The sequence below is a fragment of the Enhydra lutris genome, unplaced genomic scaffold (genome assembly GCF_002288905.1).
Source record: "Enhydra lutris kenyoni isolate GAN:26980312 unplaced genomic scaffold, ASM228890v2 scaffoldscaffold9, whole genome shotgun sequence".
Lineage (NCBI taxonomy): Eukaryota > Metazoa > Chordata > Mammalia > Carnivora > Mustelidae > Enhydra > Enhydra lutris.
Window position 1 is genome coordinate 61,050,304 of NW_019154093.1, and position 19,969 is coordinate 61,070,272.

The 19,969-nt window shown below is 41.3% G+C and overlaps 1 protein-coding gene and 1 pseudogene across 4 annotated transcripts in view; one reads left to right on the forward strand and one right to left on the reverse strand.

The window, feature by feature from the left end:
• LOC111143053 (transmembrane protein 56-like) overlaps positions 1-19,969 on the forward strand; it is a 110,029-nt gene that overhangs the window by 19,993 nt on the left and 70,067 nt on the right. Inside the window, exon 1 of one of the 4 annotated variants that reach the window (XM_022496491.1) lies at positions 15,318-15,382. The exons of 1 other annotated variant lie outside the window; for it this stretch is intronic. The gene's annotated coding sequence lies outside the window, so the exon portion shown is untranslated. Of the gene's footprint in view, positions 1-15,317; positions 15,383-17,777; positions 17,915-19,969 lie in introns of those variants that run through there. 2 more of the 4 variants (XM_022496494.1, XM_022496493.1) reach the window with 2 other exon arrangements.
• Positions 1,791-8,763, reverse strand: LOC111142928 (annotated as a pseudogene).

Consider the following 19,969-nt stretch of genomic DNA (forward strand, 5'->3'; position numbering starts at 1 on the left):
AGTGTGTCTTAAGACTAGGAATACTTTTGGGGCGCCTGGGTGGCTCAGTGGGTTAAGCCTCTGCCTTCGGCTTGGGTCATGATCTTAGGGTCCTGGGATCGAGCCCCACATCGGGTTCTCTGCTCAGAGGGGAGCCTGCTACCCCGTCCCCCCCCCCCCGCCCCACCACTCCCTGCCTGCTGCTCTGCCTACTTGTGATCTCTATCAAAAAACCAAACCAAACCAAAACTAAACTAAAAAAAACAACAACAAGGAATACTTTTGACAGGGAAAGAGAGGAGGGAAAGACATTCTATGTGTTGGAAGAAGCATGGGCAAAAGTGAGGAGTCAGGAAAATCCACAGCATTTTTGGGGGATGGCTGGTGACTGGATTTAGCTGGACTGAGGAAAGAACGTGAGAGGGAGAATATGAACCATGAGGCTGGAAAGGTAGGTTTGAGCTAGAATGGAAGACTTCCATGCCATTCATTTATTTAATAGACAATGAAGAATAATAGAAAGCTTTGACCAAAAATGAAGGAATAAGAAAATAATCAACTGCAAGTTAGAAGAATCCTGAAGAAGCATGAGGTTGGAGAGATAGAGGCAATCTCTGAATGCCAAGAAAAGGAAAGATATGAGATCACAAGGATTTGAAATCTCTTCCCTAACTAATGAATATTTATTTAGGGTCTGTTGTGTGTGAAACATGTGGTACTAAGCACTGGGAGAAGATGGGAAGAGAAGTTATTATCCTGGTATGCAAAGGCTCAAAGACAGGAGTTGCCAGAGAGACATCAGAGATTACCTGGGAAGCTGGGAAGATATATAGGCCTAAACTTGGGGAATAAAAAGGAAGGGTAGAGAAGGTAAATATATGGAAGATCTTCAGCAAGTAGAATTGACAGAATTTGGTGTCTACATGGGTACAGAGGGCTAAGCATGTGGGGAGAATCTAGGAAAATTGAGGTTTCTTGGGTTTGGTGATCAGAGGCATGATGACTCTGAGAAAAGTGAGAAAAAAGAGTATGGGGAGGAGGGGTGATGATGAGTTCTATTTTATTGCATTTGATGAACCTGGAACACATGGTAGGATATTGGTAATAAAAATCTGGAGCTCAAGAAAGAAAGTGTTAGACAGATATTGTGTGAGTTGAGTTGATAGTAGATGCATGTTAGTGTTTGGGAGAATAGGGAGGACAGAGGCAAGTCAAAGCTGAGAGGGCGTCCAAATTGGATGAGGTCATTGCCTGGAGTGGATGGAAGTGAATTGAGCAAAGTTAGTTGCAGACTTTAGAGCTCAGAACTAAAGCAGAAAAGCCCATGTATTATTGAGTGCAAAGAATCATCAAAACTTAGAGATAAGAAGTCAAGGGCTAAGAGAATGCAAGAGCTTATTGAGAAATGAGAACAAAGCAGGGGGATCAAGTTGAAGAATGTGTTTCCCAGGACTTATTTTAGGGATAGTGCTGCATTTGTTTGGAAGATCTACTTTAGGCAAGCAATGGAACTCCAAGGAGTTTAAGCAACAGAAGATGCTCCTAAAAGTCCCAGGTAGGGAAGAAGAGAGAGAAGAACACAGAGCTGCGGGAGGCCAACCTACTCCCCAGGAACTCCTTAATTTTAGGTAAATTTGAGGGGAAAAATCACAAACTTCTTGGAGATATTTTTCTATGGAAACTAGTGGAAGGGCTGAGTTCTGGGTTCAGGATGATGAAGTGATGACAGGGATGTCAGTGAGTTAACGCTTTGTATTTTTATACTGATTTCCAAATTCAAAGAATGATTAGTTTTTCTTGTTGTAATGTCATTACACACTGAAGAAGGGTAGATCTACAAAACAAAACAAGAACAAAACCCACATCTACATTGTTTAGGAGACAAGTGGTTTTGAACTTTAGCTCTATTTGTTTGTCCCCTCCGTCTTCCAAATCAATATAACAAATGTTGAATATAAACAGCTGGTATTTTTAACTGTTGGTTATAGTTACTTATTTCTCAAGAATTTCTTGTATAACTAGTGACCAGAATTCATGCAGTTGTTCATGCAGTATCCCGTGATGCTCTTTTTTTTTTTTTAATTTTTTAAAAAATTTTTTTGACGGAGAGAGACACAGCGAGAGAGGGAATATAAGCAGGGGGACTGGGAGAGGGAGAAGCAGGTTTCCCACCCAGGATCATGATCAGAGCCAAAGGCAGCCGATTAATGACTGATCCACCCAGGCGCCCTAACTACCACCCCCAGCAATGCTCTTATAATGGGCGTTCCTTGTTGAAAGAATTGATAATTTGGATTAAGACAGAGTGAATTGAAATTGAATTCCTCTCACCTCTACACTCATACCTCAGGGGACTACTTTCGCTTTCTGTACCAGTAGAATACTGTGTGCATAAAAAACTGCTAAAAGCCAAATCCTGATAGTTTTTAAACTGGTACAGGTACAGGGCATCCTTTGCAAACCAGAGGTCGGTTCCTCTGTAGGAGCTCTAAAAGGAAAGGGCAAAGCAGTTCTTGAAATCACTTGATTGCCTTTTATTACCTTTGGGGAATTGCTCAGGATAAAAATGAGGGGAAGTATATCATTCTTTTGCTCTTTCCCTGTGTAGATATAGATTATCAGTTATGACTCTCCCTGAGCTGTAGAGCTTTGAATTCCGAAAGGAGTTCCTTGGCAAGCTGAGGAAAGGGGGAAGATATGTGAGGGAGAATACATGCAGAGCACGTGACCTTGGCAGGGTGCGGCGTTAGGTGCAAAGAAACACAAGATAGACACTCTGTCCCCAGGCCACTGAAATTCCGGATATCTTTAGTGATTGAAGTCCTAGAACACAGTTGTGAGACTCTTAGTTGTGCTCTGGGTTCTAATGGACCATAATATTGCCTTTTCCTTTGGTGCTGGGCTTTGATAATGAGGTACTTATCCAGAACCCTGCTGGACTTGGGATGAAGACATGGTCTTATTTTTTTCTAAATTCAGAAAATATTTAGTATTTTCTTCCTGATGATTGTAATGGAGGTAAATTAGAAGTTGCAGGAACAAGCCTGGAGCAAAAGAGACTAGATGGTGCTGGTTGCTCCGATACAGATGGGGAATGCGTTTGTGGGGCAGGAATGGAGTCAGAGGGGACTGGGTTGTTGGAGGGTCCTGTAGCCTCGCGGAGAGATTGAGAGCCACTGCAGGTAGTATTCCGTCTGCAGACTGGTTATTGCCAAAGGTACAAATTCTGAAGACTTCAGCTTAGATCTAAATATTTAGGGAGTAAAACAAGTTTCCTATTTACATCAAAAGAAATAATTTTTATGCTAAAAAATTTGGACATTTCCTTTCAATTTGGTGTATATAGTATTTTTGTGAAATGCTTGATTTATGTTTTTGAGGGGAGAATTCAGTGATTAAGTTAAATATACCGATCGTCTTTTCATTATTGATATTGTAGTTTCTAATATGTTATAGTAATCGGTACTAATGGTAAACATTTTCCTTACCCCTCAATCCATTTCTTCCTACTTTTTGGTTCTTAAACATTATGTTAGCATTTGGGGAAATGCCACTTGTTGTTGTGAAACGTATTTGACAAAATTTGAAGATATTTAATTGTAACAGTCTTTCAAAACTGTTTTTTATGTTGTATTTTCTACCAATGAGAATTTTAAAATCTGGGACTAGAACCATTCCTTTCCTTGTGGAAAATACAATTCCACAAGATGATTTCTTTTTAATTAAAACTTCTTTTTAAAATAAAAAAAATTCTTAGTATATTGTAAAGTATATTAAAAGTATTTTGAAAAGAGATGGCAATTTTTTAAAACTTCCTTGCTGGAGGGCAAAAATGTGTTGTTTTTACCAAAAGTAAAAGAACACAGACCTCAAGATTAAGTGGGAGATCTGAATGCAGATACACATTTTCTTGATGCTTTTAACTTTGTATATAGTGTGTCTAAAAACAGAAACTTAATGATGAACATGATTTAGATGTATGGGAGTGGATTCATTATAATAATACTATATTGTATGAAAAATCATCATAATGACATTAAGAAATCAAATTGATTGGGACATGTAAGGGGGATAATATATATATTAAAAATAGTCTCACAAAAATTTCTCTTGTTTTTCTCTTTTTAGTAATTTTTAGGATAGATCATATGAGTAGTGCATGTGAACATATGTGACCAATGAAGTAGTAAATTTACATCACTACAGAAATTTGATTTGGAATTGAATATGTTTGTCAGAGGATGGATGGGGTAGGAGATGTTTTTACTAAGGAATATTTCTAAGTTCTAAAATTATATTTCGCTATAAGGCCTGAGGGAATGGCTTATGAATTATTCAACTATTGACTTTAATTTTTAAAAAACATACTTGTTCATAGAAATAGGATAGGGAATATATTCTGATATTCATCATGATACATGGGTTTTTCATGTTTCAAAACATCAAGCATAAATTTTATTTTGATAAGCGATAATACACTACTGTTACCCGGTTAAGGTCTATCTGCCTTGTTAATGAAATGTTTGGGATCTAGAATTTAAAAAAAAAGACACAGCTTCATAAATTTCCTACTTTCCCCCAAAGTGATGGTGGGTAGTGCCATTGTGAAGAGAATGTAGTGAGAAGTAAATGCTCCAAAGTCAGAGTAGTGGGAAAATAGAATAACAATCTATCTCTGGGGTGAGGTTGGTTAATTTCAATTTACATATCTTATATGAATGAGGGCCATTTATAATGTGTACAGGTCATTTTATATTTCTTTTTCTGTTACTTGTCTGTTAATGCCCTTTGTTTTTCTCTTGACTGGTCTTTTTCTCCTCAATTTCTAGAAACTTGTTATTTATTAAGGAGATTAGCCCTTTACCTGTGATTTGAACACCAGATCTTCTTTTTCCCGATTTGTAATTTGTGTTTCAACTTTGTATATGTTATTCTTGTTATTTTTTGACCTCATAATGGTTTTTTATTCTTAGTTAGATTTATTAATATTTTGTACCTTCCAGATTTTGAATCATAGTTAGAAAGACCTTCCCGTTCCAAAGTAAGAAGAGAATTCAGCCATATTTTCTTATAGTACATTTGAGTGTTCATACTTTAAATATTTGACCCATTTGGAATTTATCTCATGCAATATGAGATATAGATTTAACTTAATTTTTTCCAGATGATACACATTTATTAAAAAGTCCATCTTATCTCACTGATTTGAGATACCACTTATTTGGACCTATTTCTGGGTTTTCTATTCAATTCCATTAGACTATTCAAATGGCAATCCCAGAATGTTTCCTTATTGAGTTTCTATCATTTTTGTTTAAATATATAGAAAGCTGTTCTTCCTTTTCAGAAGAGTTTTACTGGCTATTCTTGTTTGTTTACTTTTTCTTACAAGCTTTAGAATCAACTTGTCCTATTCCAGAAAATAGCCTCTTGGTATTTTCATTAAGATTGCAATAAATTTAAAAATTAAAATTTAGGGGAAATTGACATACATTGACTTTTCCTACCTAAAAGCATGGTCTGTCTTTTCATTTATTCAAATCTACTTTTAGATTCTGCAGGAACATTTTAAAGTTTTCCTCATACAAGCTTTGCATATTTCTTACTAAATTTATTCCTAGGCACTTTACATTTTTTGCTGTAATTGTAAGTGGAGTTTTTTCTTTCTTTTATTTTGTAAGGGGGTATTGTGTGTGTACAAATAAAACACATGTATGTATTTATACATACATATGTATGTATTTATATACACACACACATATATACACATTTACATATATTTCACAAATTGTCATAAATTAATTTTGTATCCTGTTCCCATACTTAATTTTCTATTGTTTATATATTTTCTCAGTTGATTTTCTTGGGTTTCCCAGGCATATAATCATATAATCCACAAAAAATGACAACTGCATACTCTTTTTCCCAATAGTTATGTTTTTACCTTCTCTCTTTCATTAGTTCCCTTGACTGATACTGCAAGTATCTCTGTATTAGCAGTGGGAGGGTGGGTATCCCCTTGTTCTCTTCTTGATATGAGCAGGAACCCTCCAATATTTCCCCATTCAATCTAAACTAGCTTTGAATCTTAGAATTAATTTCTAGTCAGATGTTACTGCTTTGCTCTACCTGGAAAACTGACAATTTGGTCCAACAGTAAGGTCCATAAATATTTAGCAGTAATGGATTGGTAAAATACATTATGGCTCATCCTTTGAATGGAATAGTCTGAGCAATTACAAAATAATGTGTATGTTTTAGTCCTTTTTGTTATTGTTTTAAAAAAATCAAAGTATATGCAAGTATACATGGAAAGGTATCTGGGAGGATATTCAACAAACTGGCTTAAAAGTTATAAATATATTGTTGCAGCATTATTTAAAGTAACCAAAATAAGGAAGCAACCTGAATGTCCACTGATAAATGAATGGATAAAGAAGACGTGGAATATCACTTAGTCATAAAAAGAATGAGATTTTGCCATTTGTGACAACATGGATGGACCAGAGGGTATTGTGCTTAGTGGAATAAGTCAGATAAAGACAAATATCATATGATTTCACTTACATGTGAAATCTAAAAAACCAGCCAACCAAACAAAGCAAAACCAGATCCATAAACACAGAGAACAAACTGATGGTTGCCAGAGGTGGGGGTGGGCAAAATGGGTGAAGAGGAGTGGGAGATACAGGCTTCCAGTTATGGAATGAATAAGTCACGGCAATGAAAGGTGAATTGAATGAATGTTATGAAATGAAAATCATAAGGGATATAACCAAAGGTATTGTAATAGTGTCATTTGGTGACAGACGGTAACTACACTTATGGTGAGCATAGCATAATGTATAAAGTTGTTGAATCACTGTGTTGTACATCTGAAACTAATGTAACATTGTGTATCAACTGTGCTTCAATAAAAAAGAAAAGAAAGGAATAAATAAGATTATAGAACAGAAAAATTTATGGGCCCAGCACATAGAACAGAAAAATTTATGAACATAAACTATTGAGTATTAATATCAATTTCTACTAATCTGTAAAATTTTTTAAAAATTCATGAAAATATTTTGGCACAATTAAAAAACAATTTAGAAATTTAAGAAAAATAGATGGACATTTTTCCCTTTCTCTGTTCTGGATCCCTTTCTGTTATTTAAATTTTATTTTGTTTATCCTTATTTTTTGCAAAGTGGGACTCATAGTGTAGATAGTGTAGAAAGAGGTTTACAAGATATAATCCAGAAGGAAGAAGAAAAGAGGAGAAAGGTCCACAGTCGATGAGAAATTTCAGTAAATTTTGGAAACCAGAAGTTGGATGGAGTAGAAATAATTGACTTGACAAAGTGGAAGAAGGGCTAATCTGAATGCTTTGGGGAGCCTTAGCACTTGGTGGTCAGTGTACCATGGAAGGCAGGGGTGAGGTACAAGCCTGAAGAAGGAGAATTGCCCTGAAGTTGTTTACAAAGCTCTTGGATGCCACTGGGTCTCTTCTTGCTCCTCATACAGCCGTTGTGCATTCCTGTGCGTCATATTGTCCGTACTACCACTAATGCAATCCCTCTGTGAAGTATACAGTTTCTTTTCTGGAGAAAGGAGTTTATCTTTTGATGGAAAGTTCCTGTAACAAAAGGTCTGATCAGAGAATGGGAAAGAAGGATGTGTATTTTTTAATGGTAATGCAGTATTTTATTTATTAATAACTAATATGCGAGAAAATTTAAAGATTAATGGAACTTAAGAGAAGCTTTTTATATTTCAGTATCAATTATTAATAAGAGAGATAGTCAAAATAATTATGGTCAAAATTATTATATCAAAAACTTAAAAAAACTTAAAATAAGTGTTTGATGTCAGTCTACATACAATTCCATTTTTAGCACAAAGTTCTTTGGCTGCAAGAAAGAACATTTGGTTTACTTCACTAATAGGAATATCTCTTAATGCTGGAATGGCCTCTTTTACTTTCTGGCTTTCTTCTACTGTTGACATTTAGCATAGTTATCTATGATTGTATGAACGGAGTTCAGTGAAGAGGTACTCATCATGTTTATTCCAGATAAGAGTACATAACTGGTGTGGGGGGGGGCGCCTGGGTGGCTCAGTGGGTTAAAGCCACTGCCTTCGGCTCCGGTCATGATCCCGGGGTCCTGGGATCGAGCCCCGGGTCGCGTCGGGCTTCCTGCTCCGCGGGGAGCCTGCTTCCTCCTCTCTCTCTCTGCCTGCCTCTCTGCCTACTTGTGATCTCTGCCTGTCAAATAAATAAATAAAATCTTTAAAAAAAAAAAAAGAGTACATAACTGATCACTGTAGCAATGAGGAGGTAGACAGGCAGTGCAACCGCCCAATATTTTTGAGGCCAGTAGGTTAAGCCTAAGGAGTTTAGCCAAGGTTCAGGAATAAAAGCTCACGCAACCTATAGTATGAAGCCAAATTGGGAGCTTAAGAAAAGAACAAAGGGTCATCTGGGGGGCTCAGTGGGTTAAGCCTCTGCCTTTGGCTCAGGTCATGATCTCAGTGTCCTGGAATCAAGCCCTACATCGGGCTCTTTGCTCAGCAGGGAGCCTGCTTCTCCCTCTCTCTCTGCCTGCCTCTCCGCCTACTTGTGACCTCTCTGTCAAATAAACAAATAAAATCTTTATAAAAAAGAAAGAAAAGAACAAAGCCATAAATAGCTCTTTCTGGTAATGGTGATGGTAACTTTCCCACCATTTTCCCTGTGGCTTTAGACAATCTGTGGGGAAGAAACAGAATCATCATCAGTGATTTGCTCCCCTTCATCACTGGCCTGTTGTAGCCTCATCAGTTTGCTATGGGCACTGCTTCTGCAGACTTTTTCCCAGGCTAAACCACTGCACACTGCCATCCTGTGCCAAAAATATGTTTGAAATACAAATGTACTTCAGAGGTAAAGCTGATTAATTCTCTTGGTCCACGATTTCTCAATCTTGGAATGACTGACATTTGGGATTGGAAATTCTTTGCTGTGGGAGGCTGTGATTGTGACGTGGTAGCAGCCTCCCTGACCTCTACTCCCTAGGGGCTCATGCGTGTCCCCCTTCCCTGTGATGACAGCCAAAAGCATCAGCAGACATTGCCAAATGGCTGGACTGGGAAGAACTAACACCTCCCACCCCTCCCCAGTTGAGAACCTCTGTCTTGGACATTAGGTAATAGAAAAGATGGGGTGCCTGGGTGGTTCAGTTAAGCATCTCACTCTTGATTCCAGCTCAGGTCTTAATCTAAGGGTCCGGAGTTCTGGCCCTGAGTTGGGCTCAATGCTAGGTGTGGAGTCTACCTAAATTAAAAGGAAAGAAAAGAAAAGAGGGCGCCTGGGTGGCTCAGTGGGTTAAAGCCTCTGCCTTCGGCTCAGGTCATGATCCCAGGGTCCCGGGATCGAGCCCCGCATCGGGCTCTCTGCTCCGCAGGGAGCCTGCTTCCTCCTCTCTCTCTCTCTCTGCCTGCCTCGCTGCCTACTTGTGATCTCTGTCTGTCAAATAAATAAATAAAATCTTTAAAAAAAAAAAAAAGAAAAGAAAAGAAAAGAAAGCTGTAGAGATAATCAGTGGGATAAAAGGACAATCAATCTGAAGAATAATGAAGTTCCAACATCCTGCTGACTAAGAGTTCACAAAGAGAGAATATAGAAAATGAGAAGGAGGAAATTAGCAAAAAAAATAATAAAAGATTCGCAGGTAAGATTGAAAGCACCCCTGAAGGTCTAGCACAATCCAAGAAAAAAAGGCCCATTCTAAGGCACAAGGCACATGATTGTGATATTGCAGACTGTAAAGTTATTGGGAAGATTCTAGAATGAAGAATAGACCAGATACAGAGGAAGGGGGACCAGAAAGGCATTAGGCATTTAGTTCAGCGGCAACGCTGGAAGTAAAAGAAAATGGAACAGTGCTTTTAAAATGCTGGGGGAAAATGATCTGCAACTTATCCAAATTATCAGTTGAGGATGAGAATAGAATACAGACATTTTCAGACATGCAAGTACACTAAAAAAAATTTACCTTCTATATACACGCTCTGAGTAAACTACTGAAATCTGTGCTTTAGCAAAATAAGAGAGTGAATTTCTTTTTTTTTTTTAAGATTTTATTTATTTATGAGAGAGAGCGGGTATGTGCACCCAAGATGGGGGAGCGGCAGGCAGAGGGAGAAGCAGGCTCCCCGCTGAGTAAGGAGCCCAACATGAGATTATTACCCAAGACCCTGGGATCATGACCTGAGCTGAAGGCAGTTGCTTAACCAACTGAGCCATCCTGGTGTCCCAAGAGAGTGAATTTCTAATGTTTGGGCATTGGAAGATACAAGGGCATTTGTTAGATATGTTGAAGCATCTGGATAAAATTTGGGTTAGATACATTTAAAAAAAAAAAAGTGAAAAAGGAAGGCAATTATTAACTCCAGGAACAACAGAGGAGATTTTCAAGAGAAGCACTGTCATGGCACCTTACTTGATTCAACAATGCACTGTATTTACTTTGACAGGATGATAAAAACACAAATTATTGATTTGAACAGAAGTTGTGATGTAGGTGTGTGAGAAGGAGGGGTGAGGGCAAAGTGGTGATGGTGGTATGTGTGAAAGAGCTAAATCCTCAAATACCATGACAAGAAGTCAATAAATAATGTCTAAAAAAGTCAGGAAGCACTGGTGTAAGCATATTGTTAAGAAATAACCTAGTAGGGTTTTGTAGAACATGGGGTGAAGCCAGGTGGGGGGAAGTTGGAAAAGGGGCTGATCTGACTCGAGTGTTTTTGTTATAAGCCTTTATGAACTATTTGAATTTTTACTTATATGTTACTTTCTTAAGAACTATTTGAATTTTTACTTATATGTTACTTTCATTAAAAATAAAAATGCATAAAAAAATAAAGATGCACACAAGAATAATACATACATATTACAGGAAAAAGTTGCATAAAATAAGATAGGCAAAAAGAATCTAAAAGACCTAAGGATCTCACCCACCCAGAGCTAACCTTTAGTAATATCCTGAAATAGTTTTTTCTTGAAAAATTCTGAAAAATGAAAGGACTTTATTTTTAAAGATTTTATTTTTTTTATTTAAGAGAGAGAGAGAGAGAGAGACCTTGAGTGCACAAGCAGGGGGAGTGGCAGGCAGAGGGAGAGGGAGAAGTGGGCTCCCTGCTGAGCAGAGAGCCTGATGGGTGGGGAGGGATTGCTGACCTGAGCTAAAGGCAGCTGCTTAACTGACTGAGCCACCCAGGCATCCCAAAAGAACTTTTAAATACTAAAAACAAAACAAAGCAACAACAAAAAACCCCCTCACAAATTCTTGATACATTAAAATCAACAGTAATTTAAAAAGTAGTGCCTGGGGTTATTAATTTTGAAATCAATCTTTTTGATCAAAATGCTTGGTGTTTTGTTATCTTCACTAACAGAGCAGGGTGGAGAATTGAGGCAATCTTCCAAAATACTTCTGCATTAATTATCTTGTTATTTTAGAAAGAAGCAGCTTTTGGTCTTAGTTTTCTAAACAATTGTCTCTATTTAGTTTAGAAATTTTTAGAAACAAATTTATGAGGAAAATTTGTCTTCAACAAATGGTATTGGGAAAACTGCACAGCTCCATGCAAAAGAATGAAACTGGACCACTTTCTTACACTATACACAAAAATAAGTTCAAAATGGATCAAAGACCTAAATGGGAGACCTGAAACCATTAAAAAAAAAAGTCCTAGAAGATAACGCAGGGAGTAATTTCTCTGACATTGGCCATAGCAACATTTTTTTAAATATGTCTTCTAAGGCAAGGGAAACAAAAGCAAAAATAAAGTACCGGGACTACATTAAAATAAAATGCTTGCGCACAGCAAAGGAACTGGTCAACAAAACTAAAGGACAACCCACTGAATGGGAAAAATATTTAAAAATGACATATCCAATAAAGGGTTAGTATTCAAAATACGTAAAGAACATATACATCTCAACACCAAAAACCCAAATAATCCATTAGGAAATGGGCAGAAGACATGAACAGACATTTCTATAAAGAAGACGTCCGGATGGCCAACAGACACATGAAAAGATGCCCAATGGCACTCATCAGAGAAATGCAAATCAAAACCACAATGAGATATCACCTCACACCTGTCCGAATGGCTAAAATCAAAAACAAAAGAAACAACAAGTGTTGGTGAGGATGTTAAGAAAAAGGAAACTGTGTATTGTTGGTTGGAATGCAAACTGGTGCAGCCACTGTGGAAAATAGTACAGAGTTGCCTCAAAAAAAAACCCAAAAAACTGAATTACTGTATGATCCAGTAATTCCACTACTGGTATTTAGCCAAAGAGTATGAAAACACTCATTCGAAAAGATATATGTACCCTTATGTTGATTGCAGCATTATTTACAACAGCCAAAATATGGACGCAACCCAGGTATTCCATAGATGAATGGATAAAGGAGATCTATGTCTGTGAGGATGGGTGAAATAGGTAAGGAGAATTAAGAGTACACCTATGATGAACAATGAGTAATGTATATAATTGTTGAGGCACTATATTGCTTACCTGAAGTTAATATAACACTGTACATTAATCATATTGGAATTAAAAAAAACTCAAAACACACAGAAAGAAGATACATAGAAACAAATATAATAAATCATATTTCCTGTCTAGAGCATATGCAAAAAAAATTTTTTATCAGGAAAATTTGCCTCAAAAATTCTGTACCTTTTGCTTTTTTTCTTTTTTTTTTAAGATTTTATTTATTTGACAGAGGTCACAAGTAGGCAGAGAGGCAGGTGGGGGGGTGGGGGAGCAGGCTCCCTGCTGAGCAGAGAGCCCGATGTAGGGCTCCATCCCAGGACCCTGAGATCATGACCTGAGCCAAAGGCAGAGGCTTAACCCAGTGAGCCACCCAGGCGCCCCAGTTTTTCTCTTTTTAAAGAAAGAAAAATAATTTCATCTCTCTGAACCGTTTCAGTGAGCAAAAGTATAAGAAGTGCAGTTCAGCTTTGATATCTCACAGTTAACAAGCAGAAAAACTTAAGACAGTAAATAACAGAATTTGGGGAAACTGTTCTTGGAAAGAGAGGATTGGTAAAATGAAGTTAAGAATAATTAGAAATCTAAATGTGAATAATAAAATGAATATTTTTAAAGAAATTAAGCTGCATTACAATTTTGATAAAAAAATACGCAGCTGATGGGGCGCCTGGGTGGCTCAGTGGGTTAATAAGCCTCTGCCTTCGGCTCAGGTCATGATCTCAGGGTCCTGGGATCGAGTCCCGTATCGGGCTCTCTGCTTGGCAGGGAGCCTGCTTTCTCCTCTCTCTCTCTCTCTGTCTGCCTCTCTGCCTACTTGTGATCTCTCTCTGTCAAATAAATAAATAAAATATTAAAAAAAAATACGCAGCTGATACAGTTTCCTACCTCCTAAGTTCATTGAATTTTGATTAGTTTAAAAGATTCAAAACTCTACTAATATTTACTGAATTCCTTTCCTTATCTCAGACCTTGTCCTTGATGTATTCGCTTACATGCTCTGTATAATCTCGCAACAATCCTGCAGATTTAATGGTGCATTTGTAGAGGCCTGATATGAAGGAATATATAGTGGGACATAGAGTATAGAGTGGATTTTTGTGGGTTTGCAGGGTTTTGGCTGCTGCTATGGGTGTAAGAAAATACGTATATTAAACATAATGATGGTGTATTTATCAGGATAAAAAACCAAACAACTATTAGCCACTGGAGACAAGCACAGGGGAGGGGCTGGAGTTGATATGTGGAGGCAGAGTCCGGAGTTGACATGTGCAATCTGTACACCTAGGGCTTACCCCACAGATGAGCACACACAGCCACCTTGTCCCTGCAGAGTTATGATCTAGCCACGTGAACGCGGAAAGCAGGTGTGGGGCAAACCAAAGTTGTCGAGGATGGAACACCTTGTGAAGAAAATACAGTGGAACAGGTTGTGGTCAAAGGGCACTCCTGAGAGTCTTGGGGAGAGAAAGGAGAAATTCACTTGGGGCCTGCAGAATCTTCTACCCTGCTTGACTGCAGGTAGGCTGTTGTCTGTAGGACAGAATAGGTTTTGTCTCTCTAGGTCAGTCTGAGGTACGTTTACCGAGACTGGGGTCTCCAGAGGTAACTATGAATTATTATCCCCATTTGAGAAATGAAGAAATGGAGCCTCAGTGAGGTTCGGTTAGCTAACATGTATTTGTGTGTATGTAAATATTAGGTAAAACATATTAGCCCCACTGATAGGCATTTCTTACAAATAACTGCCCTACATTATTAAGAGTGGTGCTTACTAATTAACATTAGAAGCCACATCTTCTAATTTTTTAAATACTTTTCGCAAATTTTAACAGCCTAAATATACCTCTTCATCATTTTGTTTTATTCAAACCAATTCCGTCGTGTTAATCCAGAACATTTGAAGGTTTTTGAGGTTGTACATAGCAGGTCAGAAGAGCTACTATTGAATGGCAAACTTTAGGCATTGGGCAACCTGGAAATGTCCACCAGCATAAAAAATTCAAATCCTATTACCCCACCCTGACAGCAGAGGGGCTCCCATGTTGGGTGTAGGTGGAGTGCTAGTGCACTCTAGGGTGTTTTTCAGGGATTCCGGAGGAGGCGGCTCCAAGAGAACGGGCCTGTTTCACACACGCCCCCTACCCAGTTTGGAATGCACCTGCAGTCCCTAGCAAGAATTGGGTGGACCTGGCTTTGGCCAAGCCAGACGTGGCATGAAAAATCTGCAACTGTCTTTTCATCTCCTTTCTTTTATTAATACAAATTCATAATCTGAAAAGAATTTCGGTTACGTGGCGAACCCAGGTACTGGCCGCTGCGGAAGCGGACTCAGACCGTTCCTACCCACTTGCTAGTTTTGCTCCTTGCTTTGGGAAGCGGAGGAACCGCACGCCCTGTCCCTGGCGAGGTGTGTTCTTCCCGAATCCCACCGCAGCCCTCCTTGGGTGTTCCCGTTTCGGAGCCCTTTCCGGGACCCAAGTCCAGCTCGCGAAGGTCGGCCCTACAGCGGCCTCGGAGCCCCGCCCACGTTGGCCGCGGGTCGCAGCAGCCACGAGCCGGAGTGGGAGCCGGAGCCGGAGCCGGAGCCCGAGCGGCCGCGGCCCCTTTAAGGAGCCGCTCTGCGGTAACCCTAGCCCGCAGTCCGGGCGGGCGCGGCGGCCGCGGCGGTGTCTGTAGTCTCTGTGACTGCTTCTCCGAGCGGCCCGGGGCCCCGCGGCTTCCCTGGCTCCCGCCGAGCATCTCGCGGGGTGACTCTGGCCAGCGCCAGCCCTCGGGCCGGGCCAGATGACCAGGTTTCTGTAACCACCCGCCGCCCTCCCCGGCCCGGTGCAGCCGCCGCCCGCGCGCGAGTCGCCCCGGGACCCGGCACAGGTGACGCTGTTTGGAGGGGGTTCGGGGAAAAAGGCGGGCTCGCTTTTGCCCCGCGGTTCCCCAGCGCCGCCGAGCACGGCCCGCGGACAGGGGCGCCGGGGCTTCCCGCCCCCGGCCTAGCGCGGCCGCGGGCTACGGCACCCGGAGCTGGGTGGGCGTCCCGAGCGCGGAGGCGGCCAGGGGCGCCCGGGCGGGCTGCAGCAGGTGTGTGCGGCCGCGCAGCATCCTCCCGGCCCCGCGGGCTCCCGCGCCGCTCGCGGCGCTGACGGTGTCCCGGGGCCCGCGGCCCCGCGCCGCCCGTAAGCCCGGCGTTCTGCTGGCGTCCCCCGGGTGCGCGATTCGTGCTGCTGGGTCTGCCCGGGAAGCTTCCCGGATCTCAGCCCAAAGGGGTGGGTGCGTGAGGCAGCCAGGGAAAGCTTTCTTGTTAGAGGCCGGTACACAGGTGCATCAAGTGGGTAAGTCTCCCCTCCCCCCCCCATCTAAATAAAACAAGACGCTTTTATTCACCCTTGTAGTTCTCAAGTGCGTCCCATTTTTAGCCATCTCATGCAGAATAGTAGTGGGAAAGGGACTGGGCTCTATTTACAGCTCTACCATTGTAACCCCTGCAAGTTTATTAAACCGAGAACCTCGGTTTACCCAGCCATGAAATGGGATTCCTGCAGCCCCAAGAGGGTGGGAAAACCTCTGAAAGTACTTTGAGTTGTTGAAGTTCACTAAAGGGTCACTATTGATGGCCAGTACGTTTCCCCCCCCTCAATTGTATAATCTGTTAATGTAGCACACATTTTCATGTGAATTTATAAAATTGTTCCTAAAGAGTGATCTTTGACAGTGTTTAAATGAATCCAGTGCCAGTTTGGGGACAAGATGGGAGAGTTTATGTGGTTATTAGGAGTTGATGTGTGAGGCAGGAAACAAGCTATCATTTTAGTAAAATCTTCACCAGTCATAAATGGAGTTGAGAAAAATCGATCTTATTCTGTGTTTGTGTTGAGAGAGATACTGCTGTGTGAGCCCATGGTATAGGTTGGAATGCAGCTTTATCTTTCTGTAGCCAGTTAAGGTAATAAGACAGAGAATCTCAGTTCCCTTCTAAGTGTGAAGTGGAGAATTCCCCCCCTCCCCGTGTTAATCTTTTCCTTAAATTGTAGGGATGGAACTAAATTAGAAAAGTGGGCTCCTGCCATGCTAGAAAATTGGGAAGAATGGCTCCAGAAACTGTGGACTTTAGTCGACTTGCCACCTCCCCTTCCTATGCCATCAGATGACCCTGAGAATATATTTACAGAGTGCTACTTTTCTTTTTACTCCTGCAACTCCTTTTGCCACAATACCTCCCTCCAGCTCTGGAATCCTTCCTGTGTGATCTTGTACAGATTTTACCTGTCTGGAGCGGGGCACTTGGCATCCAGTGGCTCAGTCAGTCGTAATTGTTTACTCTATGAGCTTTCTGTTCCTATTCCTTTGCCTCTAAGCCTCTTGACCTTGTTGGAAAGAATAATGGCTTTTCGTCACTAAAGCTGCATACTTGGAGGTGCCTAGGAATGGCAAGGGTCAAGGGCCAAAGCTAACCCAGAGAAGCTGGGTCTTCTCCATACACCCTGGAGTATGGATGCCAGAGTTGGCCTGTCTTTTCCTTCCCCTCTGAAATCTTAATCAGGGAGAGATTCATTTGATCACCAAGGTAAACAGAGGCCTTGGGAGCTGGAGCTATCAGAGACCTAACTCCTTGCTAGGTGGATGAAGAGCGATCCCAGCAAAGGAGTGGGGAGGAGGACATGGTGACCTGGGAGGGATGGATGGCCTGCCTAATAATCGGGCAATCGGAGAGGTAGTGAAGGAGCCCTGTATTCCCCCACTAGGAAGTGGGAAAAGGGTTGGATTGCAGAAAGGGGCTAGTAGTAGAGCTTCCAGGCCAATTCTGGAATGTGTCCTAGGTGAGACCTCCCCTTCTCCCTAGTTCCCTCTGAGTGTTTCTTGCCCTTCTGAGTCTAGAGCAGCCCTCTCCTCCCACCCTACTTTTATGTTCTACCCTGAAAGCCGGCATCTCAAGTATGAGCAGAAACCAAGGTTTCATAAGAAACCTTCAGACCTCAGTGTCTCCCTGTTCCCTTCTTCTCAAATTAGTGGCCCATATCCTACAGATGAAGGCTCCATTTAGCATTGATATCTCTTGGAAGGTTAAAAAGTAGGATAGGTCTTTTGGCTGAAAAAAGTAAACTGAGCAGTCTTACGGGAAGATACAGAAAACGAGTTTTTCTGTGGCAGAAGAGAATGAATGAATTGTCTGGGTGAGAATTGTGGGAGGGTGGACAAGGGAGGGCAGAAGCGGGGGTGGGGGTGGTAGAATTGTGCCGGACAGCTTGTGCCCTCGTCCTTGAGAGGAAAGGATGCCCCCACGCATGTACAGCCACCTTGCTGTGCTTTCCCTCCTTCCCTTTGCCTTGCAAGAGGAAGAAGATGGCAATATGGAGGTGGGGTAACCATCTGTTCTCGAGGACGGGTACCAGACTTTAACTCCCCACTCGGGCTGAGCTGCATTCACCTGGCATCGGTATCAGGCGCTAAATGTATGACACCAGAGAATGCATTACATCAGGAAAGTGAGGTTCATTTTGTAAGAAAACCTAAGGCATTGTGCGAGTGACTTTGGTGGTGTTTTTTCTTGTTGGAGATGAAAGGTAGCACACAAAGAAACGGAGTCCTACTGCTCTGAGGTTTGTTATTCATAGTGAGACAGTTGGATATTCTGCAAGCAGATCCCAGACCTGAAAAGAAGGCAGGAATAGCAAAGGATCTTTTTTTTTTTTATTTTCCTCAGAACATTGGTCTGTTCAAGGAGAAGGCAATCCTTTGGATACATGAGAAGGAGCTTGTGAATCATTGTAAAAGGCCAAGGTTTGTGAAAACAGCGGGTGAAGAAGACAGCTGGAAGTCTGTTCAGAGCTTGGGTCAGAATGAGGAAGGGAGTTGCTGAGCAGTGGGATGGAGAGCAAGGGGGTAGTCTGACTAAGGGGACAAAGGCTTATCTAAAGCAGTGTTTCAAACGTTTCTGGATTTTACAACACAGTACAAAATGGTTTTTTTGCACTGCGACCCAGGACATAAGTAAGTATAGGTGCATCTGAAACCAGTTTCATGAAACAATATGCACCCTTACTGTATAGCATTCTGTTTTCTGTTTCTGTTTCTGTGCTTTCTGTTCCTGTTCAGTATTCTGAAAAATCCTCACTTGTTAGTAGACCAGAGTCCACTCTTTGGAAATCATTTGCCTAGTGAGTAGATAAATAGGTTGCATTCAGGTTGGACATGCTGGAGGGGAACACAGAATTGATTGGGAAATCGGGACCTCTGTTGCTGGGGACAGGAGGTGGTGTGAGGACTCATCTGGTGTCACATGGGTGCAGGACTCACATTGGCATAGGCAGCTGGATGGACAAGTGCAAAGGGGAAACTTCCTGCTGATTCTGTCCACTTCAAAGCAAAATAGTTGGTTTTGAGGAAAAAGAAAGCATGGAAGGAGTAAACTTGGGATTTGAAAACAGTGTCTTTAGAGCAGATTTCTCTCCGTAGGTTAAGAGGACAGGTGGATCCAGAACAGACTGGCTGGTGGGTTTAGGCCATGTCCACTTTCATCAGCTGGATAGGGAACAGAGGGCTCATATGCAGTGTGTGGGTTCATAATTCCTCTTAGAGCTTTGAGAAGTTCTTAACAGAAGCGGGTGGGATGTGTTATTGCAAAACCCCATTGCTGATGAAGCTCATTAGGAAATTAGCTGCCTTACAGAGGATTGGAATGTATTCTCCTTACCTTGTGTGAAAGAGTTAGCTTATCAAAGCTTCCTTAGATGCCTGTTTCACCATCGAACTGGAATCCTTATTCATGGTCTTCAAAAGCTTCTTGGGGAGCTAAGTGAGGCAGAAGCCAGCATCCACCATCCTTGAGGAAATGTCCAGTAACCATGCCCTGGAGTTAATCGAGGGCAAAGTTTATCTGCATGCCTTTGGTTGCCTTTTTGTAACAATTAACACCTGACTCATACACCTGGCCCTGTGTCCCGTGAGTGAGCACAGCAAAGCGTGGAGGGCAGCGTGCACAAGTGTCATAGTTCACTGGGGTTGCTTGTTTACTTGCTTGTGTTTATCATCCACATTCTGTCCAGTTGGATCCTCTCTTTGACCCATCCTTGCTTTGATTTTCTTACGTTAGGTGATATGTTTTCAGTGCTTCTCGTTCCTTCTCCTCTGCTGTCCTGTGTATATCTTGAACTTGGCCTGATGTTATCTCTGAGCTCTGGACTTATGGTATCCACCTGACTGTTCCTATAGAGTCCAGTGTTGGGATCCTGGCCCATGCTGCACCGGTGTCTGCCCGATCCTGCCCGGGCCACCTAGGAAGTAACCATTCATTGATGGGTTTATACATTGGTTTTGATTTGATTTTTACATTTTGGGGACACGGAGAATCTGTCCTGGTCAAGTTAATTTAATTAGCTTTCTCCAGATTGGCTTTAAAAAACCTTCCAAAAGTACATTTGAAGGCATAGAAAACTTCTCCCTGTTTGGTGTGTATTTATTGAGTGG